The following is a 24,644-nucleotide window of genomic DNA, read 5'->3' on the forward strand; positions in this document are numbered from 1 at the left end:
GGACGTGCCCCCGCTGTGCCGCGGGGGCCCAGCCTGGTGTCTTCCCTGAGGCCCTGCGGCTGCCGGCTGGGCTGCCGCTCCCCGCAAGGGGAGAGCCGCGGAGGTGGGGACCGCCTCCTGATGGGGACGTACACGCAGCTCTCCACGTCGGATTCCGGGGCTCTCTGTCCTGCCCGAAGGCCCAGCTGGCCTGCGGGTCCTTAGAGTGGCAAAAACATCCGAAAACTGAGATTGAGGGTCCGGTGGGTGTCTGCACTTTTGTGCTGGGCACCCCAGGGAGGCCCGGGGGCTGGCTGGACAACGTGGTCTGCTGGGCAGGGGGGTTGGAGGAGCAACTGATGCCCTTTGCACTTTGGGTAGCAAGAGTCTGAGGTGTCTCTGAGCCCTGTGCCCTGTGGGGGGGGCCGGGGGGGGAGGAGGAGGAGGAGGAGGAGGAGGAGGTGGGAAGGGCCGGGGCCTGCAGTCCTGTTCCCGGGGTGGCACGGCAAGTGGCTTCTTCCACAGGCTGCTTGGCCTGGGCTCCCTGCACCTGGGCCTTTGGAGGACCGGCCCTGTGCTTGCCAACACTTCCTGCAGGGACCCAGAGCTGGGAGGTGGCATCTCTCAGCCCTGGGTAGGGCAGAGCCCCAGCGGGCCATGCCCACAACCTCTCTCAGCACCGGTCCCCCAGAAGGCTCCTTTGGGACCAGGATTCTCTTGCGGTGACTCTTTAAGGTCTGGCCCCTGGATGGAGGGGCACCAGGAGTAGAGGAGCAGGAAGGGGAAGGGGGTGGCCATGCGAGGGGACACTTTGAGGCCGAGTCCCAGCTTCAGCCTGATCCTCCTGGGAACCCCGCTCTGAGACAAGGAGCCGGGCTTCGCATTCCCACAGCAGCCAGTCGTGGGCTGAGGACACCTGGGGCGTTGGGAACTCCCTGGCTTCTCCTTGGTTTAACGTCTAGAGCTGCTTGTGAATCGCGCCGCCACACACACCCGAGCGCAGGTGTCTTCCTCACAGACTGCGGGCCTCGCTCTTCTGAACGCCGCCAGCTCGCCACCCACCCACGGGTGAACCTGGTCAGGGTGCTTTCTCTAAGGGGCAGACTCTTTTCCGGGCGGGCTACCGGTGTCTCTGTTTGCTCGTTTCTTTCTTCCATTTCGGGAAAGTCTTCCTTGCTGGGTGTGGAAATCTCCTATGCCTTCCCTCGCCTATTCTGTCAGCTTTAAAATTCTCTTTCAGTTGCCACCCTCACAGATGGATTAGGAAACTCTTTCCGGTGCACTCATTAGTGAAATGACCTCCAGGAAGCTGGAATCCAATATCTAATGGCCGATTTTTAGCGAGTCCACACGCCAGGGTGGTCGGGGTCCAATGCAGCCCCGGCCAGGCCCAGGCCCCTTGGACTGGGCCACAGGAGGACACGGAGGAGGGTCCCGGCCCCCACGAAGCGGTGCCGGCAGTTCTCCACGGGCTTGGGCGTTTTCCAGAGGTAGGAGATGGAGGGGACTGATTTCTTCAGCGCCCCCCAAACCACGCCACCCCACCCCACCCATGGGACACATCCCCAGAGAGAGACGCCCCATACACTGGCTGTGCCCCAGCCCTGGCCCGGGGGAATAGGCGGCAGCCCACCCACAGGGCGGGGGGGGGGCGCAGCTGAAAGGGGTTGTGGGGGAGGGCGGCCCCTGGCTGGGGTCAAAGGGTGAGCGTCCCGCGCGTGCGCAGTCAGCGGCAGGCAGCGACGCGCTGGGGGTGGGCAGCGGGTAGGTGAAGGAGGCCGGGCGAGGAGACGAGGGGGGCTGGGAGGGCTCCACCTTGGCGAGTCCAGCCGTGGAGGCGCATCTTGTGTGAGTGTGAGTGAGTGTGAGTGTGTGTGTGTGTGTATAGAGAGACAGCCCCCCCGACCCGCCCCGCCCCGCCCCGCCCAGCCCATCCCCCCCTTCCCTGGGAGCCCGCGGGACCCGGCCGGCGAACTCAACCGGCCCGGCCCGGCGCGGGAGGCGGCGGCGGGGAAGCCCAGAGAGGCTCGGCTTCTTGAGCGGGGCAGGGGCGCCCTCCGCCGCCGTCTAGGGCCACACCACCCTGAACGCCCCCGATCTCGTCTGGTCTGGGAAGCTAAGCAGGGTCGGGCCCGGTTAGTACTTGGATGGGAGACCGCCTGGGAATACCGGGTGCCACAGGCGGCTGCTTTTTTTTTTTTTTTTTTTTTGCCTCTTGTTCTGTCCCCTTTCTGGGAGCGCGGCGGCGGCCCGGGGTGGGGGTCACCCCCACCCTCAGCGCCCGCGCGGTGCCTGGCGCCCCAGCCCGCACCGTGGGGCCTCCTCTTGTCCCAAGCCGCGACACCGCCGCCACGCGGCAGCATGCGTGGCATCTGGACTGTCAGGTCTCAGACCACAGGTCTGCTCTGTGGGAACCGACACGCTGGAGGAAACCTTGAGAGTCTGAGAGGGGAGGGAGTTCCAGAAGAAGGCCAGGATGTCATTTTGAGGGAGTATGTGACCAGAACTCGTCCCGTTGCTTTTGGGGTTCTATGGGCTACACGCAGGAATCTTTGGTGGTGGCACCTGATGTTGGGGGATCCGGAGTCACACCCAGACCTGCTCCACAGGCCTCCTTTTACTTTTCTCTTCGGATTCATTATTTTTAAAAAGTGTCTCTTACCTCTAGGATTGCATTTTCTTTTCTCTCTCTCTTCAAGCAGATGATGGGAGTACAAGTATTCAGGTGACATGTGACGCCCGTGCGCCCCTCCCCCCTGCGTTCTTTTTTTTTTTTTTTTTTTTTGAGACAGAGTCTCGTTTTGCTGCCCAGGCTAGAGTGAGTGCCATGGCGTCAGCCTAGCTCACAGCAACCTCAATCTCCGGGCTCAAGCAATCCTGCTGCCTCAGCCTCCCGAGTAGTTGGGACTACAGGCATGCACCACCACGCCCGGCTGTGTTTTTCTATATATATTAGTTGGCCAATTAATTTCTTTCTATTTTTAGTAGAGACGGGGTCTCGCTCTTGCTCAGGCTGGTTTTGAACTCCTGACCTGGAGCAATCCGCCCGCCTCGGCCTCCCAGAGAGCTAGGATTACAGGCGTGAGCCACCGCGCCCGGCCCCCCCTGTGTTCTTATTCATATACCTCTCATGTTGTTCCAGCGTATTGTGGGGGTACCAATGTTAAGGTCGGGTGCCTTGCCCTCTCCAAGCCTCCCCCCTCGGGTCAGAGCTTCAAGTGCGCCCATCCCCCAGTCGGTGCGCACCCACCCCATGCCTAATGGATGTGTATGCCCCTCCCCTCCCCCCACCCGCCCGACACCCACCCAATGAAGGTGATTCCTCTCTGTCCACTTAGGCGTCCATCCGTTCGTACCAATTTGCTGGTGAGCGCGCTCACGTGGTGCTCGTGTGTCCATTCTTGGGATACCTGGCCTACTGGAACGGGTTCCAGCTCTGGCCAGGAGAACACGAGAGGCGCCCTCTCACCGCTGCTCCTCACAGCCGAATGGCACTCCGTGGTGTCCACGCGCCACATTTTATTGATGCACTCCTGGATGGATGGGCACTCGGGTCGCTTCCACGTCTTTGCGATTGTGAATTGTGCCCTAACTGTCACCCTAACCCTTACCCAGCCCGTCTCCTCTGCCCCTGCCTGACGCACTGCTCCCCGGCCAGGCCCGTCACTGTCCTGGGCCCCCGCCTGACCGGCTCCTCCCCGCCCGGCCTGTCACCGTCCTCTGCCCCTGCCTGACATGCTCCTTCCCGCCCGCCCGGCCTCTCACCGTCCTGGGCCCCTGCCTGACCGGCTCCTCCGTCGCCTGGGCCTTCCAAGGGCTTGGTATGGACGCTGCTTCCAGGAAGCCCACCAGAAACCCGGCAGCAGGGTGGCCGCAGCAGTCTCCAGCAGCCGTCCCTAAGTCGCCTGAGTGCGGGGGACGTGCCCCCGCTGTGCCGCGGGGGCCCAGCCTGGTGTCTTCCCTGAGGCCCTGCGGCTGCCGGCTGGGCTGCCGCTCCCAGCAAGGGGAGAGCCGCGGAGGTGGGGACCGCCTCCTGATGGGGACGTACACGCAGCTCTCCACGTCGGATTCCGGGGCTCTCTGTCCTGCCCGAAGGCCCAGCTGGCCTGCGGGTCCTTGGAGTGGCAAAAACCTCCGAAAACTGAGACTGAGGGTCCGGTGGGTGTCTGCACTTTTGTGCTGGGCACCCCAGGGAGGCCCGGGGGCTGGCTGGACAACGTGGTCTGCTGGGCGGGGGGGGGGGGTGTTGGAGGAGCCACTGATGCCCTTTGCACTTTTGGTAGCAAGAGTCTGAGGTGTCTCTGAGCCCTGTGCCCTGTGGGGGCGGGGCGGGGGGGAGGAGGAGGAGGAGGAGGAGGTGGGAAGGGCCGGGGCCTGCAGTCCTGTTCCCGGGGTGGCATGGCAAGTGGCTTCTTCCACAGGCTGCTTGGCCTGGGCTCCCTGCACCTGGGCCTTTGGAGGACCGGCCCTGTGCTTGCCAACACTTCCTGCAGGGACCCAGAGCTGGGAGGTGGCATCTCTCAGCCCTGGGTAGGGCAGAGCCCCAGCGGGCCATGCCCACAACCTCTCTCAGCACCGGTCCCCCAGAAGGCTCCTTTGGGACCAGGATTCTCTTGCGGTGACTCTTTAAGGTCTGGCCCCTGGATGGAGGGGCACCAGGAGTAGAGGAGCAGGAAGGGGAAGGGGGTGGCCATGCGAGGGGACACTTTGAGGCCGAGTCCCAGCTTCAGCCTGATCCTCCTGGGAACCCCGCTCTGAGACAAGGAGCCGGGCTTCGCATTCCCACAGCAGCCAGTCGTGGGCTGAGGACACCTGGGGCGTTGGGAACTCCCTGGCTTCTCCTTGGTTTAACGTCTAGAGCTGCTTGTGAACCGCGCCGCCACACACACCCGAGCGCAGGTGTCTTCCGCACAGACTGCGGGCCTCGCTCTTCTGAACGCCGCTAGCTCGCCACCCACCCACGGGTGAACCTGGTCAGGGTGCTTTCTCTAAGGGGCAGACTCTTTTCCGGGCGGGCTACCGGTGTCTCTGTTTGCTCGTTTCTTTCTTCCATTCCGGGAAAGTCTTCCTTGCTGGGTGTGGAAATCTCCTATGCCTTCCCTCGCCTATTCTGTCAGCTTTAAAATTCTCTTTCAGTTGCCACCCTCACAGATGGATTAGGAAACTCTTTCCGGTGCACTCATTAGTGAAATGACCTCCAGGAAGCTGGAATCCAATATCTAATGGCCGATTTTTAGCGAGTCCACACGCCAGGGTGGTCGGGGTCCAATGCAGCCCCGGCCAGGCCCAGGCCCCTTGGACTGGGCCACAGGAGGACACGGAGGAGGGTCCCGGCCCCCACGAAGCGGTGCCGGCAGTTCTCCACGGGCTTGGGCGTTTTCCAGAGGTAGGAGATGGAGGGGACTGATTTCTTCAGCGCCCCCCAAACCACGCCACCCCACCCCACCCATGGGACACATCCCCAGAGAGAGACGCCCCATACACTGGCTGTGCCCCAGCCCTGGCCCGGGGGAATAGGCGGCAGCCCACCCACAGGGCGCGGGGGGGGGGGGGGGGGGGCGCAGCTGAAAGGGGTTGTGGGGGAGGGCGGCCCCTGGCTGGGGTCAAAGGGCGAGCGTCCCGCGCGTGCGCAGTCAGCGGCAGGCAGCGACGCGCTGGGGGTGGGCAGCGGGTAGGTGAAGGAGGCCGGGCGAGGAGACGAGGGGGGCTGGGAGGGCTCCACCTTGGCGAGTCCAGCCGTGGAGGCGCATCTTGTGTGAGTGTGAGTGAGTGTGAGTGTGTGTGTGTGTGTATAGAGAGACAGCCCCCCGCCCCGCCCCGCCCCGCCCAGCCCCGCCCATCACCCCCGTCCCTGGGAGCCCGCGGGACCCGGCCGGCGAACTCAACCGGCCCGGCCCGGCGCGGGAGGCGGCGGCGGGGAAGCCCAGAGAGGCTCGGCTTCTTGAGCGGGGCAGGGGCGCCCTCCGCCGCCGTCTAGGGCCACACCACCCTGAACGCCCCCGATCTCGTCTGGTCTGGGAAGCTAAGCAGGGTCGGGCCCGGTTAGTACTTGGATGGGAGACCGCCTGGGAATACCGGGTGCCACAGGCTGCTGCTTTTTTTTTTTTTTTTTGCCTCTTGTTCTGTCCCCTTTCTGGGAGCGCGGCGGCGGCCCGGGGTGGGGGTCACCCCCACCCTCAGCGCCCGCGCGGTGCCTGGCGCCCCAGCCCGCACCGTGGGGCCTCCTCTTGTCCCAAGCCGCGACACCGCCGCCACGCGGCAGCATGCGTGGCATCTGGACTGTCAGGTCTCAGACCAAAGGTCTGCTCTGTGGGAACCGACACGCTGGAGGAAACCTTGAGAGTCTGAGAGGGGAGGGAGTTCCAGAAGAAGGCCAGGATGTCATTTTGAGGGAGTATGTGACCAGAACTCGTCCCGTTGCTTTTGGGGTTCTATGGGCTACACGCAGGAATCTTTGGTGGTGGCACCTGATGTTGGGGGATCCGGAGTCACACCCAGACCTGCTCCACAGGCCTCCTTTTACTTTTGTCTTCGGATTCATTATTTTTAAAAAGTGTCTCTTACCTCTAGGATTGCATTTTCTTTTCTCTCTCTCTTCAAGCAGATGATGGGAGTACAAGTATTCAGGTGACATGTGACGCCCGTGCCCCCCTCCCCCCTGCGTTCTTTTTTTTTTTTTTTTTTTTTTTTTGAGACAGAGTCTCGTTTTGCTGCCCAGGCTAGAGTGAGTGCCATGGCGTCAGCCTAGCTCACAGCAACCTCAATCTCCGGGCTCAAGCAATCCTGCTGCCTCAGCCTCCCGAGTAGTTGGGACTACAGGCATGCACCACCACGCCCGGCTGTGTTTTTCTATATATATTAGTTGGCCAATTAATTTCTTTCTATTTTTAGTAGAGACGGGGTCTCGCTCTTGCTCAGGCTGGTTTCGAACTCCTGACCTGGAGCAATCCGCCCGCCTCGGCCTCCCAGAGAGCTAGGATTACAGGCGTGAGCCACCGCGCCCGGCCCCCCCTGTGTTCTTATTCATATACCTCTCATGTTGTTCCAGCGTATTGTGGGGGTACCAATGTTAAGGTCGGGTGCCTTGCCCTCTCCAAGCCTCCCCCCTCGGGTCAGAGCTTCAAGTGCGCCCATCCCCCAGTCGGTGCGCACCCACCCCATGCCTAATGGATGTGTATGCCCCTCCCCTCCCCCCACCCGCCCGACACCCACCCGATGAAGGTGATTCCTCTCTGTCCACTTAGGCGTCCATCCGTTCGTACCAATTTGCTGGTGAGCGCGCTCACGTGGTGCTCGTGTGTCCATTCTTGGGATACCTGGCCTACTGGAACGGGTTCCAGCTCTGGCCAGGAGAACACGAGAGGCGCCCTCTCACCGCTGCTCCTCACAGCCGAATGGCACTCCGTGGTGTCCACGCGCCACATTTTATTGATGCACTCCTGGATGGATGGGCACTCGGGTCGCTTCCACGTCTTTGGGATTGTGAATTGTGCCCTAACTGTCACCCTACCCCTTACCCAGCCCGTCTCCTCTGCCCCTGCCTGACGCACTCCTCCCCGGCCAGGCCCGTCACTGTCCTGGGCCCCCGCCTGACCGGCTCCTCCCCGCCCGGCCTGTCACCGTCCTCTGCCCCTGCCTGACATGCTCCTTCCCGCCCGCCCGGCCTCTCACCGTCCTGGGCCCCTGCCTGACGGGCTCCTCCATCGCCTGGGCCTTCCAAGGGCTTGGTATGGACGCTGCTTCCAGGAAGCCCACCAGAAACCCGGCAGCAGGGTGGCCGCAGCAGTCTCCAGCAGCCGTCCCTAAGTCGCGTGAGTGCGGGGGACGTGCCCCCGCTGTGCCGCGGGGGCCCAGCCTGGTGTCTTCCCTGAGGCCCTGCGGCTGCCGCCTGGGCTGCCGCTCCCAGCAAGGGGAGAGCCTCGGAGGTGGGGACCGCCTCCTGATGGGGACGTACACGCAGCTCTCCACGTCGGATTCCGGGGCTCTCTGTCCTGCCCGAAGGCCCAGCTGGCCTGCGGGTCCTTGGAGTGGCAAAAACCTCCGAAAACTGAGACTGAGGGTCCGGTGGGTGTCTGCACTTTTGTGCTGGGCACCCCAGGGAGGCCCGGGGGCTGGCTGGACAACGTGGTCTGCTGGGCGGGGGGGGGGGTGTTGGAGGAGCCACTGATGCCCTTTGCACTTTGGGTAGCAAGAGTCTGAGGTGTCTCTGAGCCCTGTGCCCTGTGGGGGCGGGGCGGGGGGGAGGAGGAGGAGGAGGAGGAGGTGGGAAGGGCCGGGGCCTGCAGTCCTGTTCCCGGGGTGGCACGGCAAGTGGCTTCTTCCACAGGCTGCTTGGCCTGGGCTCCCTGCACCTGGGCCTTTGGAGGACCGGCCCTGTGCTTGCCAACACTTCCTGCAGGGACCCAGAGCTGGGAGGTGGCATCTCTCAGCCCTGGGTCGGGCAGAGCCCCAGCGGGCCATGCCCACAACCTCTCTCAGCACCGGTCCCCCAGAAGGCTCCTTTGGGACCAGGATTCTCTTGCGGTGACTCTTTAAGGTCTGGCCCCTGGATGGAGGGGCACCAGGAGTAGAGGAGCAGGAAGGGGAAGGGGGTGGCCATGCGAGGGGACACTTTGAGGCCGAGTCCCAGCTTCAGCCTGATCCTCCTGGGAACCCCGCTCTGAGACAAGGAGCCGGGCTTCGCATTCCCACAGCAGCCAGTCGTGGGCTGAGGACACCTGGGGCGTTGGGAACTCCCTGGCTTCTCCTTGGTTTAACGTCTAGAGCTGCTTGTGAACCGCGCCGCCACACACACCCGAGCGCAGGTGTCTTCCGCACAGACTGCGGGCCTCGCTCTTCTGAACGCCGCTAGCTCGCCACCCACCCACGGGTGAACCTGGTCAGGGTGCTTTCTCTAAGGGGCAGACTCTTTTCCGGGCGGGCTACCGGTGTCTCTGTTTGCTCGTTTCTTTCTTCCATTCCGGGAAAGTCTTCCTTGCTGGGTGTGGAAATCTCCTATGCCTTCCCTCGCCTATTCTGTCAGCTTTAAAATTCTCTTTCAGTTGCCACCCTCACAGATGGATTAGGAAACTCTTTCCGGTGCACTCATTAGTGAAATGACCTCCAGGAAGCTGGAATCCAATATCTAATGGCCGATTTTTAGCGAGTCCACACGCCAGGGTGGTCGGGGTCCAATGCAGCCCCGGCCAGGCCCAGGCCCCTTGGACTGGGCCACAGGAGGACACGGAGGAGGGTCCCGGCCCCCACGAAGCGGTGCCGGCAGTTCTCCACGGGCTTGGGCGTTTTCCAGAGGTAGGAGATGGAGGGGACTGATTTCTTCAGCGCCCCCCAAACCACGCCACCCCACCCCACCCATGGGACACATCCCCAGAGAGAGACGCCCCATACACTGGCTGTGCCCCAGCCCTGGCCCGGGGGAATAGGCGGCAGCCCACCCACAGGGCGCGGGGGGGGGGGGGCGCAGCTGAAAGGGGTTGTGGGGGAGGGCGGCCCCTGGCTGGGGTCAAAGGGCGAGCGTCCCGCGCGTGCGCAGTCAGCGGCAGGCAGCGACGCGCTGGGGGTGGGCAGCGGGTAGGTGAAGGAGGCCGGGCGAGGAGACGAGGGGGGCTGGGAGGGCTCCACCTTGGCGAGTCCAGCCGTGGAGGCGCATCTTGTGTGAGTGTGAGTGAGTGTGAGTGTGTGTGTGTGTGTATAGAGAGACAGCCCCCCGCCCCGCCCCGCCCCGCCCAGCCCCGCCCATCACCCCCGTCCCTGGGAGCCCGCGGGACCCGGCCGGCGAACTCAACCGGCCCGGCCCGGCGCGGGAGGCGGCGGCGGGGAAGCCCAGAGAGGCTCGGCTTCTTGAGCGGGGCAGGGGCGCCCTCCGCCACCGTCTAGGGCCACACCACCCTGAACGCCCCCGATCTCGTCTGGTCTGGGAAGCTAAGCAGGGTCGGGCCCGGTTAGTACTTGGATGGGAGACCGCCTGGGAATACCGGGTGCCACAGGCTGCTGCTTTTTTTTTTTTTTTTTGCCTCTTGTTCTGTCCCCTTTCTGGGAGCGCGGCGGCGGCCCGGGGTGGGGGTCACCCCCACCCTCAGCGCCCGCGCGGTGCCTGGCGCCCCAGCCCGCACCGTGGGGCCTCCTCTTGTCCCAAGCCGCGACACCGCCGCCACGCGGCAGCATGCGTGGCATCTGGACTGTCAGGTCTCAGACCAAAGGTCTGCTCTGTGGGAACCGACACGCTGGAGGAAACCTTGAGAGTCTGAGAGGGGAGGGAGTTCCAGAAGAAGGCCAGGATGTCATTTTGAGGGAGTATGTGACCAGAACTCGTCCCGTTGCTTTTGGGGTTCTATGGGCTACACGCAGGAATCTTTGGTGGTGGCACCTGATGTTGGGGGATCCGGAGTCACACCCAGACCTGCTCCACAGGCCTCCTTTTACTTTTGTCTTCGGATTCATTATTTTTAAAAAGTGTCTCTTACCTCTAGGATTGCATTTTCTTTTCTCTCTCTCTTCAAGCAGATGATGGGAGTACAAGTATTCAGGTGACATGTGACGCCCGTGCCCCCCTCCCCCCTGCGTTCTTTTTTTTTTTTTTTTTTTGAGACAGAGTCTCGTTTTGCTGCCCAGGCTAGAGTGAGTGCCATGGCGTCAGCCTAGCTCACAGCAACCTCAATCTCCGGGCTCAAGCAATCCTGCTGCCTCAGCCTCCCGAGTAGTTGGGACTACAGGCATGCACCACCACGCCCGGCTGTGTTTTTCTATATATATTAGTTGGCCAATTAATTTCTTTCTATTTTTAGTAGAGACGGGGTCTCGCTCTTGCTCAGGCTGGTTTCGAACTCCTGACCTGGAGCAATCCGCCCGCCTCGGCCTCCCAGAGAGCTAGGATTACAGGCGTGAGCCACCGCGCCCGGCCCCCCCTGTGTTCTTATTCATATACCTCTCATGTTGTTCCAGCGTATTGTGGGGGTACCAATGTTAAGGTCGGGTGCCTTGCCCTCTCCAAGCCTCCCCCCTCGGGTCAGAGCTTCAAGTGCGCCCATCCCCCAGTCGGTGCGCACCCACCCCATGCCTAATGGATGTGTATGCCCCTCCCCTCCCCCCACCCGCCCGACACCCACCCGATGAAGGTGATTCCTCTCTGTCCACTTAGGCGTCCATCCGTTCGTACCAATTTGCTGGTGAGCGCGCTCACGTGGTGCTCGTGTGTCCATTCTTGGGATACCTGGCCTACTGGAACGGGTTCCAGCTCTGGCCAGGAGAACACGAGAGGCGCCCTCTCACCGCTGCTCCTCACAGCCGAATGGCACTCCGTGGTGTCCACGCGCCACATTTTATTGATGCACTCCTGGATGGATGGGCACTCGGGTCGCTTCCACGTCTTTGCGATTGTGAATTGTGCCCTAACTGTCACCCTACCCCTTACCCAGCCCGTCTCCTCTGCCCCTGCCTGACGCACTCCTCCCCGGCCAGGCCCGTCACTGTCCTGGGCCCCCGCCTGACCGGCTCCTCCCCGCCCGGCCTGTCACCGTCCTCTGCCCCTGCCTGACATGCTCCTTCCCGCCCGCCCGGCCTCTCACCGTCCTGGGCCCCTGCCTGACCGGCTCCTCCGTCGCCTGGGCCTTCCAAGGGCTTGGTATGGACGCTGCTTCCAGGAAGCCCACCAGAAACCCGGCAGCAGGGTGGCCGCAGCAGTCTCCAGCAGCCGTCCCTAAGTCGCGTGAGTGCGGGGGACGTGCCCCCGCTGTGCCGCGGGGGCCCAGCCTGGTGTCTTCCCTGAGGCCCTGCGGCTGCCGGCTGGGCTGCCGCTCCCAGCAAGGGGAGAGCCTCGGAGGTGGGGACCGCCTCCTGATGGGGACGTACACGCAGCTCTCCACGTCGGATTCCGGGGCTCTCTGTCCTGCCCGAAGGCCCAGCTGGCCTGCGGGTCCTTGGAGTGGCAAAAACCTCCGAAAACTGAGACTGAGGGTCCGGTGGGTGTCTGCACTTTTGTGCTGGGCACCCCAGGGAGGCCCGGGGGCTGGCTGGACAACGTGGTCTGCTGGGCGGGGGGGGGGGGGTGTTGGAGGAGCCACTGATGCCCTTTGCACTTTTGGTAGCAAGAGTCTGAGGTGTCTCTGAGCCCTGTGCCCTGTGGGGGCGGGGCGGGGGGGAGGAGGAGGAGGAGGAGGAGGTGGGAAGGGCCGGGGCCTGCAGTCCTGTTCCCGGGGTGGCACGGCAAGTGGCTTCTTCCACAGGCTGCTTGGCCTGGGCTCCCTGCACCTGGGCCTTTGGAGGACCGGCCCTGTGCTTGCCAACACTTCCTGCAGGGACCCAGAGCTGGGAGGTGGCATCTCTCAGCCCTGGGTCGGGCAGAGCCCCAGCGGGCCATGCCCACAACCTCTCTCAGCACCGGTCCCCCAGAAGGCTCCTTTGGGACCAGGATTCTCTTGCGGTGACTCTTTAAGGTCTGGCCCCTGGATGGAGGGGCACCAGGAGTAGAGGAGCAGGAAGGGGAAGGGGGTGGCCATGCGAGGGGACACTTTGAGGCCGAGTCCCAGCTTCAGCCTGATCCTCCTGGGAACCCCGCTCTGAGACAAGGAGCCGGGCTTCGCATTCCCACAGCAGCCAGTCGTGGGCTGAGGACACCTGGGGCGTTGGGAACTCCCTGGCTTCTCCTTGGTTTAACGTCTAGAGCTGCTTGTGAACCGCGCCGCCACACACACCCGAGCGCAGGTGTCTTCCGCACAGACTGCGGGCCTCGCTCTTCTGAACGCCGCTAGCTCGCCACCCACCCACGGGTGAACCTGGTCAGGGTGCTTTCTCTAAGGGGCAGACTCTTTTCCGGGCGGGCTACCGGTGTCTCTGTTTGCTCGTTTCTTTCTTCCATTCCGGGAAAGTCTTCCTTGCTGGGTGTGGAAATCTCCTATGCCTTCCCTCGCCTATTCTGTCAGCTTTAAAATTCTCTTTCAGTTGCCACCCTCACAGATGGATTAGGAAACTCTTTCCGGTGCACTCATTAGTGAAATGACCTCCAGGAAGCTGGAATCCAATATCTAATGGCCGATTTTTAGCGAGTCCACACGCCAGGGTGGTCGGGGTCCAATGCAGCCCCGGCCAGGCCCAGGCCCCTTGGACTGGGCCACAGGAGGACACGGAGGAGGGTCCCGGCCCCCACGAAGCGGTGCCGGCAGTTCTCCACGGGCTTGGGCGTTTTCCAGAGGTAGGAGATGGAGGGGACTGATTTCTTCAGCGCCCCCCAAACCACGCCACCCCACCCCACCCATGGGACACATCCCCAGAGAGAGACGCCCCATACACTGGCTGTGCCCCAGCCCTGGCCCGGGGGAATAGGCGGCAGCCCACCCACAGGGCGCGGGGGGGGGGGGCGCAGCTGAAAGGGGTTGTGGGGGAGGGCGGCCCCTGGCTGGGGTCAAAGGGCGAGCGTCCCGCGCGTGCGCAGTCAGCGGCAGGCAGCGACGCGCTGGGGGTGGGCAGCGGGTAGGTGAAGGAGGCCGGGCGAGGAGACGAGGGGGGCTGGGAGGGCTCCACCTTGGCGAGTCCAGCCGTGGAGGCGCATCTTGTGTGAGTGTGAGTGAGTGTGAGTGTGTGTGTGTGTGTATAGAGAGACAGCCCCCCGCCCCGCCCCGCCCCGCCCAGCCCCGCCCATCACCCCCGTCCCTGGGAGCCCGCGGGACCCGGCCGGCGAACTCAACCGGCCCGGCCCGGCGCGGGAGGCGGCGGCGGGGAAGCCCAGAGAGGCTCGGCTTCTTGAGCGGGGCAGGGGCGCCCTCCGCCACCGTCTAGGGCCACACCACCCTGAACGCCCCCGATCTCGTCTGGTCTGGGAAGCTAAGCAGGGTCGGGCCCGGTTAGTACTTGGATGGGAGACCGCCTGGGAATACCGGGTGCCACAGGCTGCTGCTTTTTTTTTTTTTTTTTGCCTCTTGTTCTGTCCCCTTTCTGGGAGCGCGGCGGCGGCCCGGGGTGGGGGTCACCCCCACCCTCAGCGCCCGCGCGGTGCCTGGCGCCCCAGCCCGCACCGTGGGGCCTCCTCTTGTCCCAAGCCGCGACACCGCCGCCACGCGGCAGCATGCGTGGCATCTGGACTGTCAGGTCTCAGACCAAAGGTCTGCTCTGTGGGAACCGACACGCTGGAGGAAACCTTGAGAGTCTGAGAGGGGAGGGAGTTCCAGAAGAAGGCCAGGATGTCATTTTGAGGGAGTATGTGACCAGAACTCGTCCCGTTGCTTTTGGGGTTCTATGGGCTACACGCAGGAATCTTTGGTGGTGGCACCTGATGTTGGGGGATCCGGAGTCACACCCAGACCTGCTCCACAGGCCTCCTTTTACTTTTGTCTTCGGATTCATTATTTTTAAAAAGTGTCTCTTACCTCTAGGATTGCATTTTCTTTTCTCTCTCTCTTCAAGCAGATGATGGGAGTACAAGTATTCAGGTGACATGTGACGCCCGTGCCCCCCTCCCCCCTGCGTTCTTTTTTTTTTTTTTTTTTTGAGACAGAGTCTCGTTTTGCTGCCCAGGCTAGAGTGAGTGCCATGGCGTCAGCCTAGCTCACAGCAACCTCAATCTCCGGGCTCAAGCAATCCTGCTGCCTCAGCCTCCCGAGTAGTTGGGACTACAGGCATGCACCACCACGCCCGGCTGTGTTTTTCTATATATATTAGTTGGCCAATTAATTTCTTTCTATTTTTAGTAGAGACGGGGTCTCGCTCTTGCTCAGGCTGGTTTCGAACTCCTGACCTGGAGCAATCCGCCCGCCTCGGCCTCCCAGAGAGCTAGGATTACAGGCGTGAGCCACCGCGCCCGGCCCCCCCTGTGTTCTTATTCATATACCTCTCATGTTGTTCCAGCGTATTGTGGGGGTACCAATGTTAAGGTCGGGTGCCTTGCCCTCTCCAAGCCTCCCCCCTCGGGTCAGAGCTTCAAGTGCGCCCATCCCCCAGTCGGTGCGCACCCACCCCATGCCTAATGGATGTGTATGCCCCTCCCCTCCCCCCACCCGCCCGACACCCACCCGATGAAGGTGATTCCTCTCTGTCCACTTAGGCGTCCATCCGTTCGTACCAATTTGCTGGTGAGCGCGCTCACGTGGTGCTCGTGTGTCCATTCTTGGGATACCTGGCCTACTGGAACGGGTTCCAGCTCTGGCCAGGAGAACACGAGAGGCGCCCTCTCACCGCTGCTCCTCACAGCCGAATGGCACTCCGTGGTGTCCACGCGCCACATTTTATTGATGCACTCCTGGATGGATGGGCACTCGGGTCGCTTCCACGTCTTTGCGATTGTGAATTGTGCCCTAACTGTCACCCTACCCCTTACCCAGCCCGTCTCCTCTGCCCCTGCCTGACGCACTCCTCCCCGGCCAGGCCCGTCACTGTCCTGGGCCCCCGCCTGACCGGCTCCTCCCCGCCCGGCCTGTCACCGTCCTCTGCCCCTGCCTGACATGCTCCTTCCCGCCCGCCCGGCCTCTCACCGTCCTGGGCCCCTGCCTGACCGGCTCCTCCGTCGCCTGGGCCTTCCAAGGGCTTGGTATGGACGCTGCTTCCAGGAAGCCCACCAGAAACCCGGCAGCAGGGTGGCCGCAGCAGTCTCCAGCAGCCGTCCCTAAGTCGCGTGAGTGCGGGGGACGTGCCCCCGCTGTGCCGCGGGGGCCCAGCCTGGTGTCTTCCCTGAGGCCCTGCGGCTGCCGGCTGGGCTGCCGCTCCCAGCAAGGGGAGAGCCGCGGAGGTGGGGACCGCCTCCTGATGGGGACGTACACGCAGCTCTCCACGTCGGATTCCGGGGCTCTCTGTCCTGCCCGAAGGCCCAGCTGGCCTGCGGGTCCTTGGAGTGGCAAAAACCTCCGAAAACTGAGACTGAGGGTCCGGTGGGTGTCTGCACTTTTGTGCTGGGCACCCCAGGGAGGCCCGGGGGCTGGCTGGACAACGTGGTCTGCTGGGCGGGGGGGGGGGTGTTGGAGGAGCCACTGATGCCCTTTGCACTTTTGGTAGCAAGAGTCTGAGGTGTCTCTGAGCCCTGTGCCCTGTGGGGGCGGGGCGGGGGGGAGGAGGAGGAGGAGGAGGAGGTGGGAAGGGCCGGGGCCTGCAGTCCTGTTCCCGGGGTGGCACAGCAAGTGGCTTCTTCCACAGGCTGCTTGGCCTGGGCTCCCTGCACCTGGGCCTTTGGAGGACCGGCCCTGTGCTTGCCAACACTTCCTGCAGGGACCCAGAGCTGGGAGGTGGCATCTCTCAGCCCTGGGTAGGGCAGAGCCCCAGCGGGCCATGCCCACAACCTCTCTCAGCACCGGTCCCCCAGAAGGCTCCTTTGGGACCAGGATTCTCTTGCGGTGACTCTTTAAGGTCTGGCCCCTGGATGGAGGGGCACCAGGAGTAGAGGAGCAGGAAGGGGAAGGGGGTGGCCATGCGAGGGGACACTTTGAGGCCGAGTCCCAGCTTCAGCCTGATCCTCCTGGGAACCCCGCTCTGAGACAAGGAGCCGGGCTTCGCATTCCCACAGCAGCCAGTCGTGGGCTGAGGACACCTGGGGCGTTGGGAACTCCCTGGCTTCTCCTTGGTTTAACGTCTAGAGCTGCTTGTGAACCGCGCCGCCACACACACCCGAGCGCAGGTGTCTTCCGCACAGACTGCGGGCCTCGCTCTTCTGAACGCCGCTAGCTCGCCACCCACCCACGGGTGAACCTGGTCAGGGTGCTTTCTCTAAGGGGCAGACTCTTTTCCGGGCGGGCTACCGGTGTCTCTGTTTGCTCGTTTCTTTCTTCCATTCCGGGAAAGTCTTCCTTGCTGGGTGTGGAAATCTCCTATGCCTTCCCTCGCCTATTCTGTCAGCTTTAAAATTCTCTTTCAGTTGCCACCCTCACAGATGGATTAGGAAACTCTTTCCGGTGCACTCATTAGTGAAATGACCTCCAGGAAGCTGGAATCCAATATCTAATGGCCGATTTTTAGCGAGTCCACACGCCAGGGTGGTCGGGGTCCAATGCAGCCCCGGCCAGGCCCAGGCCCCTTGGACTGGGCCACAGGAGGACACGGAGGAGGGTCCCGGCCCCCACGAAGCGGTGCCGGCAGTTCTCCACGGGCTTGGGCGTTTTCCAGAGGTAGGAGATGGAGGGGACTGATTTCTTCAGCGCCCCCCAAACCACGCCACCCCACCCCACCCATGGGACACATCCCCAGAGAGAGACGCCCCATACACTGGCTGTGCCCCAGCCCTGGCCCGGGGGAATAGGCGGCAGCCCACCCACAGGGCGCGGGGGGGGGGGGGGCGCAGCTGAAAGGGGTTGTGGGGGAGGGCGGCCCCTGGCTGGGGTCAAAGGGCGAGCGTCCCGCGCGTGCGCAGTCAGCGGCAGGCAGCGACGCGCTGGGGGTGGGCAGCGGGTAGGTGAAGGAGGCCGGGCGAGGAGACGAGGGGGGCTGGGAGGGCTCCACCTTGGCGAGTCCAGCCGTGGAGGCGCATCTTGTGTGAGTGTGAGTGAGTGTGAGTGTGTGTGTGTGTGTATAGAGAGACAGCCCCCCGCCCCGCCCCGCCCCGCCCAGCCCCGCCCATCACCCCCGTCCTTGGGAGCCCGCGGGACCCGGCCGGCGAACTCAACCGGCCCGGCCCGGCGCGGGAGGCGGCGGCGGGGAAGCCCAGAGAGGCTCGGCTTCTTGAGCGGGGCAGGGGCGCCCTCCGCCGCCGTCTAGGGCCACACCACCCTGAACGCCCCCGATCTCGTCTGGTCTGGGAAGCTAAGCAGGGTCGGGCCCGGTTAGTACTTGGATGGGAGACCGCCTGGGAATACCGGGTGCCACAGGCTGCTGCTTTTTTTTTTTTTTTTTGCCTCTTGTTCTGTCCCCTTTCTGGGAGCGCGGCGGCGGCCCGGGGTGGGGGTCACCCCCACCCTCAGCGCCCGCGCGGTGCCTGGCGCCCCAGCCCGCACCGTGGGGCCTCCTCTTGTCCCAAGCCGCGACACCGCCGCCACGCGGCAGCATGCGTGGCATCTGGACTGTCAGGTCTCAGACCAAAGGTCTGCTCTGTGGGAACCGACACGCTGGAGGAAACCTTGAGAGTCTGAGAGGGGAGGGAGTTCCAGAAGAAGGCCAGGATGTCATTTTGAGGGAGTATGTGACCAGAACTCGTCCCGTTGCTTTTGGGGTTCTATGGGCTACACGCAGGAATCTTTGGTGGTGGCACCTGATGTTGGGGGATCCGGAGTCACACCCAGACCTGCTCCACAGGCCTCCTTTTACTTTTGTCTTCGGATTCATTATTTTTAAAAAGTGTCTCTTACCTCTAGGATTGCATTTTCTTTTCTCTCTCTCTTCAAGCAGATGATGGGAGTACAAGTATTCAGGTGACATGTGACGCCCGTGCCCCCCTCCCCCCTGCGTTCTTTTTTTTTTTTTTTTTTTTTTTTTGAGACAGAGTCTCGTTTTGCTGCCCAGGCTAGAGTGAGTGCCATGGCGTCAGCCTAGCTCACAGCAACCTCAATCTCCGGGCTCAAGCAATCCTGCTGCCTCAGCCTCCCGAGTAGTTGGGACTACAGGCATGCACCACCACGCCCGGCTGTGTTTTTCTATATATATTAGTTGGCCAATTAATTTCTTTCTATTTTTAGTAGAGACGGGGTCTCGCTCTTGCTCAGGCTGGTTTCGAACTCCTGACCTGGAGCAATCCGCCCGCCTCGGCCTCCCAGAGAGCTAGGATTACAGGCGTGAGCCACCGCGCCCGGCCCCCCCTGTGTTCTTATTCATATACCTCTCATGTTGTTCCAGCGTATTGTGGGGGTACCAATGTTAAGGTCGGGTGCCTTGCCCTCTCCAAGCCTCCCCCCTCGGGTCAGAGCTTCAAGTGCGCCCATCCCCCAGTCGGTGCGCACCCACCCCATGCCTAATGGATGTGTATGCCCCTCCCCTCCCCCCACCCGCCCGACACCCACCCGATGAAGGTGATTCCTCTCTGTCCACTTAGGCGTCCATCCGTTCGTACCAATTTGCTGGTGAGCGCGCTCACGTGGTGCTCGTGTGTCCATTCTTGGGATACCTGGCCTACTGGAACGGGTTCCAGCTCTGGCCAGGAGAACACGAGAGGCGCCCTCTCACCGCTGCTCCTCACAGCCGAATGGCACTCCGTGGTGTCCACGCGCCACATTTTATTGATGCACTCCTGGATGGATGGGCACTCGGGTCGCTTCCACGTCTTTGCGATTGTGAATTGTGCCCTAACTGTCACCCTACCCCTTACCCAGCCCGTCTCCTCTGCCCCTGCCTGACGCACTCCTCCCCGGCCAGGCCCGTCACTGTCCTGGGCCCCCGCCTGACCGGCTCCTCCCCGCCCGGCCTGTCACCGTCCTCTGCCCCTGCCTGACATGCTCCTTCCCGCCCGCCCGGCCTCTCACCGTCCTGGGCCCCTGCCTGACGGGCTCCTCCATCGCCTGGGCCTTCCAAGGGCTTGGTATGGACGCTGCTTCCAGGAAGCCCACCAGAAACCCGGCAGCAGGGTGGCCGCAGCAGTCTCCAGCAGCCGTCCCTAAGTCGCGTGAGTGCGGGGGACGTGCCCCCGCTGTGCCGCGGGGGCCCAGCCTGGTGTCTTCCCTGAGGCCCTGCGGCTGCCGGCTGGGCTGCCGCTCCCAGCAAGGGGAGAGCCTCGGAGGTGGGGACCGCCTCCTGATGGGGACGTACACGCAGCTCTCCACGTCGGATTCCGGGGCTCTCTGTCCTGCCCGAAGGCCCAGCTGGCCTGCGGGTCCTTGGAGTGGCAAAAACCTCCGAAAACTGAGACTGAGGGTCCGGTGGGTGTCTGCACTTTTGTGCTGGGCACCCCAGGGAGGCCCGGGGGCTGGCTGGACAACGTGGTCTGCTGGGCGGGGGGGGGGGTGTTGGAGGAGCCACTGATGCCCTTTGCACTTTGGGTAGCAAGAGTCTGAGGTGTCTCTGAGCCCTGTGCCCTGTGGGGGCGGGGCGGGGGGGAGGAGGAGGAGGAGGAGGAGGTGGGAAGGGCCGGGGCCTGCAGTCCTGTTCCCGGGGTGGCACGGCAAGTGGCTTCTTCCACAGGCTACTTGGCCTGGGCTCCCTGCACCTGGGCCTTTGGAGGACCGGCCCTGTGCTTGCCAACACTTCCTGCAGGGACCCAGAGCTGGGAGGTGGCATCTCTCAGCCCTGGGTCGGGCAGAGCCCCAGCGGGCCATGCCCACAACCTCTCTCAGCACCGGTCCCCCAGAAGGCTCCTTTGGGACCAGGATTCTCTTGCGGTGACTCTTTAAGGTCTGGCCCCTGGATGGAGGGGCACCAGGAGTAGAGGAGCAGGAAGGGGAAGGGGGTGGCCATGCGAGGGGACACTTTGAGGCCGAGTCCCAGCTTCAGCCTGATCCTCCTGGGAACCCCGCTCTGAGACAAGGAGCCGGGCTTCGCATTCCCACAGCAGCCAGTCGTGGGCTGAGGACACCTGGGGCGTTGGGAACTCCCTGGCTTCTCCTTGGTTTAACGTCTAGAGCTGCTTGTGAACCGCGCCGCCACACACACCCGAGCGCAGGTGTCTTCCGCACAGACTGCGGGCCTCGCTCTTCTGAACGCCGCTAGCTCGCCACCCACCCACGGGTGAACCTGGTCAGGGTGCTTTCTCTAAGGGGCAGACTCTTTTCCGGGCGGGCTACCGGTGTCTCTGTTTGCTCGTTTCTTTCTTCCATTCCGGGAAAGTCTTCCTTGCTGGGTGTGGAAATCTCCTATGCCTTCCCTCGCCTATTCTGTCAGCTTTAAAATTCTCTTTCAGTTGCCACCCTCACAGATGGATTAGGAAACTCTTTCCGGTGCACTCATTAGTGAAATGACCTCCAGGAAGCTGGAATCCAATATCTAATGGCCGATTTTTAGCGAGTCCACACGCCAGGGTGGTCGGGGTCCAATGCAGCCCCGGCCAGGCCCAGGCCCCTTGGACTGGGCCACAGGAGGACACGGAGGAGGGTCCCGGCCCCCACGAAGCGGTGCCGGCAGTTCTCCACGGGCTTGGGCGTTTTCCAGAGGTAGGAGATGGAGGGGACTGATTTCTTCAGCGCCCCCCAAACCACGCCACCCCACCCCACCCATGGGACACATCCCCAGAGAGAGACGCCCCATACACTGGCTGTGCCCCAGCCCTGGCCCGGGGGAATAGGCGGCAGCCCACCCACAGGGCGCGGGGGGGGGGGGGCGCAGCTGAAAGGGGTTGTGGGGGAGGGCGGCCCCTGGCTGGGGTCAAAGGGCGAGCGTCCCGCGCGTGCGCAGTCAGCGGCAGGCAGCGACGCGCTGGGGGTGGGCAGCGGGTAGGTGAAGGAGGCCGGGCGAGGAGACGAGGGGGGCTGGGAGGGCTCCACCTTGGCGAGTCCAGCCGTGGAGGCGCATCTTGTGTGAGTGTGAGTGAGTGTGAGTGTGTGTGTGTGTGTATAGAGAGACAGCCCCCCGCCCCGCCCCGCCCCGCCCAGCCCCGCCCATCACCCCCGTCCCTGGGAGCCCGCGGGACCCGGCCGGCGAACTCAACCGGCCCGGCCCGGCGCGGGAGGCGGCGGCGGGGAAGCCCAGAGAGGCTCGGCTTCTTGAGCGGGGCAGGGGCGCCCTCCGCCACCGTCTAGGGCCACACCACCCTGAACGCCCCCGATCTCGTCTGGTCTGGGAAGCTAAGCAGGGTCGGGCCCGGTTAGTACTTGGATGGGAGACCGCCTGGGAATACCGGGTGCCACAGGCTGCTGCTTTTTTTTTTTTTTTTTGCCTCTTGTTCTGTCCCCTTTCTGGGAGCGCGGCGGCGGCCCGGGGTGGGGGTCACCCCCACCCTCAGCGCCCGCGCGGTGCCTGGCGCCCCAGCCCGCACCGTGGGGCCTCCTCTTGTCCCAAGCCGCGACACCGCCGCCACGCGGCAGCATGCGTGGCATCTGGACTGTCAGGTCTCAGACCAAAGGTCTGCTCTGTGGGAACCGACACGCTGGAGGAAACCTTGAGAGTCTGAGAGGGGAGGGAGTTCCAGAAGAAGGCCAGGATGTCATTTTGAGGGAGTATGTGACCAGAACTCGTCCCGTTGCTTTTGGGGTTCTATGGGCTACACGCAGGAATCTTTGGTGGTGGCACCTGATGTTGGGGGATCCGGAGTCACACCCAGACCTGCTCCACAGGCCTCCTTTTACTTTTGTCTTCGGATTCATTATTTTTAAAAAGTGTCTCTTACCTCTAGGATTGCATTTTCTTTTCTCTCTCTCTTCAAGCAGATGATGGGAGTACAAGTATTCAGGTGACATGTGACGCCCGTGCCCCCCTCCCCCCTGCGTTCTTTTTTTTTTTTTTTTTTTGAGACAGAGTCTCGTTTTGCTGCCCAGGCTAGAGTGAGTGCCATGGCGTCAGCCTAGCTCACAGCAACCTCAATCTCCGGGCTCAAGCAATCCTGCTGCCTCAGCCTCCCGAGTAGTTGGGACTACAGGCATGCACCACCACGCCCGGCTGTGTTTTTCTATATATATTAGTTGGCCAATTAATTTCTTTCTATTTTTAGTAGAGACGGGGTCTCGCTCTTGCTCAGGCTGGTTTCGAACTCCTGACCTGGAGCAATCCGCCCGCCTCGGCCTCCCAGAGAGCTAGGATTACAGGCGTGAGCCACCGCGCCCGGCCCCCCCTGTGTTCTTATTCATATACCTCTCATGTTGTTCCAGCGTATTGTGGGGGTACCAATGTTAAGGTCGGGTGCCTTGCCCTCTCCAAGCCTCCCCCCTCGGGTCAGAGCTTCAAGTGCGCCCATCCCCCAGTCGGTGCGCACCCACCCCATGCCTAATGGATGTGTATGCCCCTCCCCTCCCCCCACCCGCCCGACACCCACCCGATGAAGGTGATTCCTCTCTGTCCACTTAGGCGTCCATCCGTTCGTACCAATTTGCTGGTGAGCGCGCTCACGTGGTGCTCGTGTGTCCATTCTTGGGATACCTGGCCTACTGGAACGGGTTCCAGCTCTGGCCAGGAGAACACGAGAGGCGCCCTCTCACCGCTGCTCCTCACAGCCGAATGGCACTCCGTGGTGTCCACGCGCCACATTTTATTGATGCACTCCTGGATGGATGGGCACTCGGGTCGCTTCCACGTCTTTGCGATTGTGAATTGTGCCCTAACTGTCACCCTACCCCTTACCCAGCCCGTCTCCTCTGCCCCTGCCTGACGCACTCCTCCCCGGCCAGGCCCGTCACTGTCCTGGGCCCCCGCCTGACCGGCTCCTCCCCGCCCGGCCTGTCACCGTCCTCTGCCCCTGCCTGACATGCTCCTTCCCGCCCGCCCGGCCTCTCACCGTCCTGGGCCCCTGCCTGACCGGCTCCTCCGTCGCCTGGGCCTTCCAAGGGCTTGGTATGGACGCTGCTTCCAGGAAGCCCACCAGAAACCCGGCAGCAGGGTGGCCGCAGCAGTCTCCAGCAGCCGTCCCTAAGTCGCGTGAGTGCGGGGGACGTGCCCCCGCTGTGCCGCGGGGGCCCAGCCTGGTGTCTTCCCTGAGGCCCTGCGGCTGCCGGCTGGGCTGCCGCTCCCAGCAAGGGGAGAGCCTCGGAGGTGGGGACCGCCTCCTGATGGGGACGTACACGCAGCTCTCCACGTCGGATTCCGGGGCTCTCTGTCCTGCCCGAAGGCCCAGCTGGCCTGCGGGTCCTTGGAGTGGCAAAAACCTCCGAAAACTGAGACTGAGGGTCCGGTGGGTGTCTGCACTTTTGTGCTGGGCACCCCAGGGAGGCCCGGGGGCTGGCTGGACAACGTGGTCTGCTGGGCGGGGGGGGGGGTGTTGGAGGAGCCACTGATGCCCTTTGCACTTTGGGTAGCAAGAGTCTGAGGTGTCTCTGAGCCCTGTGCCCTGTGGGGGCGGGGCGGGGGGGAGGAGGAGGAGGAGGAGGAGGTGGGAAGGGCCGGGGCCTGCAGTCCTGTTCCCGGGGTGGCAGGGCAAGTGGCTTCTTCCACAGGCTGCTTGGCCTGGGCTCCCTGCACCTGGGCCTTTGGAGGACCGGCCCTGTGCTTGCCAACACTTCCTGCAGGGACCCAGAGCTGGGAGGTGGCATCTCTCAGCCCTGGGTCGGGCAGAGCCCCAGCGGGCCATGCCCACAACCTCTCTCAGCACCGGTCCCCCAGAAGGCTCCTTTGGGACCAGGATTCTCTTGCGGTGACTCTTTAAGGTCTGGCCCCTGGATGGAGGGGCACCAGGAGTAGAGGAGCAGGAAGGGGAAGGGGGTGGCCATGCGAGGGGACACTTTGAGGCCGAGTCCCAGCTTCAGCCTGATCCTCCTGGGAACCCCGCTCTGAGACAAGGAGCCGGGCTTCGCATTCCCACAGCAGCCAGTCGTGGGCTGAGGACACCTGGGGCGTTGGGAACTCCCTGGCTTCTCCTTGGTTTAACGTCTAGAGCTGCTTGTGAACCGCGCCGCCACACACACCCGAGCGCAGGTGTCTTCCGCACAGACTGCGGGCCTCGCTCTTCTGAACGCCGCTAGCTCGCCACCCACCCACGGGTGAACCTGGTCAGGGTGCTTTCTCTAAGGGGCAGACTCTTTTCCGGGCGGGCTACCGGTGTCTCTGTTTGCTCGTTTCTTTCTTCCATTTCGGGAAAGTCTTCCTTGCTGGGTGTGGAAATCTCCTATGCCTTCCCTCGCCTATTCTGTCAGCTTTAAAATTCTCTTTCAGTTGCCACCCTCACAGATGGATTAGGAAACTCTTTCCGGTGCACT

At 63.2% G+C, this 24,644-nt stretch overlaps 6 pseudogenes; all 6 read left to right on the forward strand.

Moving 5' to 3' along the window:
* The first annotated feature begins 2,044 nt into the window (after nt 1–2,044).
* LOC142874582 (uncharacterized) lies at nt 2,045–2,163 on the forward strand (annotated as a pseudogene).
* Nucleotides 2,164–5,950: 3,787 nt separating this feature from the next.
* LOC142874524 (uncharacterized) lies at nt 5,951–6,069 on the forward strand (annotated as a pseudogene).
* Nucleotides 6,070–9,849: 3,780 nt separating this feature from the next.
* LOC142874525 (uncharacterized) lies at nt 9,850–9,968 on the forward strand (annotated as a pseudogene).
* A 3,775-nt stretch (nt 9,969–13,743) lies between these two features.
* Nucleotides 13,744–13,862, forward strand: LOC142874526 (uncharacterized; annotated as a pseudogene).
* A 3,775-nt stretch (nt 13,863–17,637) lies between these two features.
* On the forward strand, nt 17,638–17,756 carry LOC142874527 (uncharacterized; annotated as a pseudogene).
* Nucleotides 17,757–21,536: 3,780 nt separating this feature from the next.
* Nucleotides 21,537–21,655, forward strand: LOC142874528 (uncharacterized; annotated as a pseudogene).
* Nucleotides 21,656–24,644: the final 2,989 nt, after the last annotated feature.

The sequence above is a fragment of the Microcebus murinus genome, chromosome 12, assembly GCF_040939455.1.
Source record: "Microcebus murinus isolate Inina chromosome 12, M.murinus_Inina_mat1.0, whole genome shotgun sequence".
NCBI lineage: Eukaryota > Metazoa > Chordata > Mammalia > Primates > Cheirogaleidae > Microcebus > Microcebus murinus.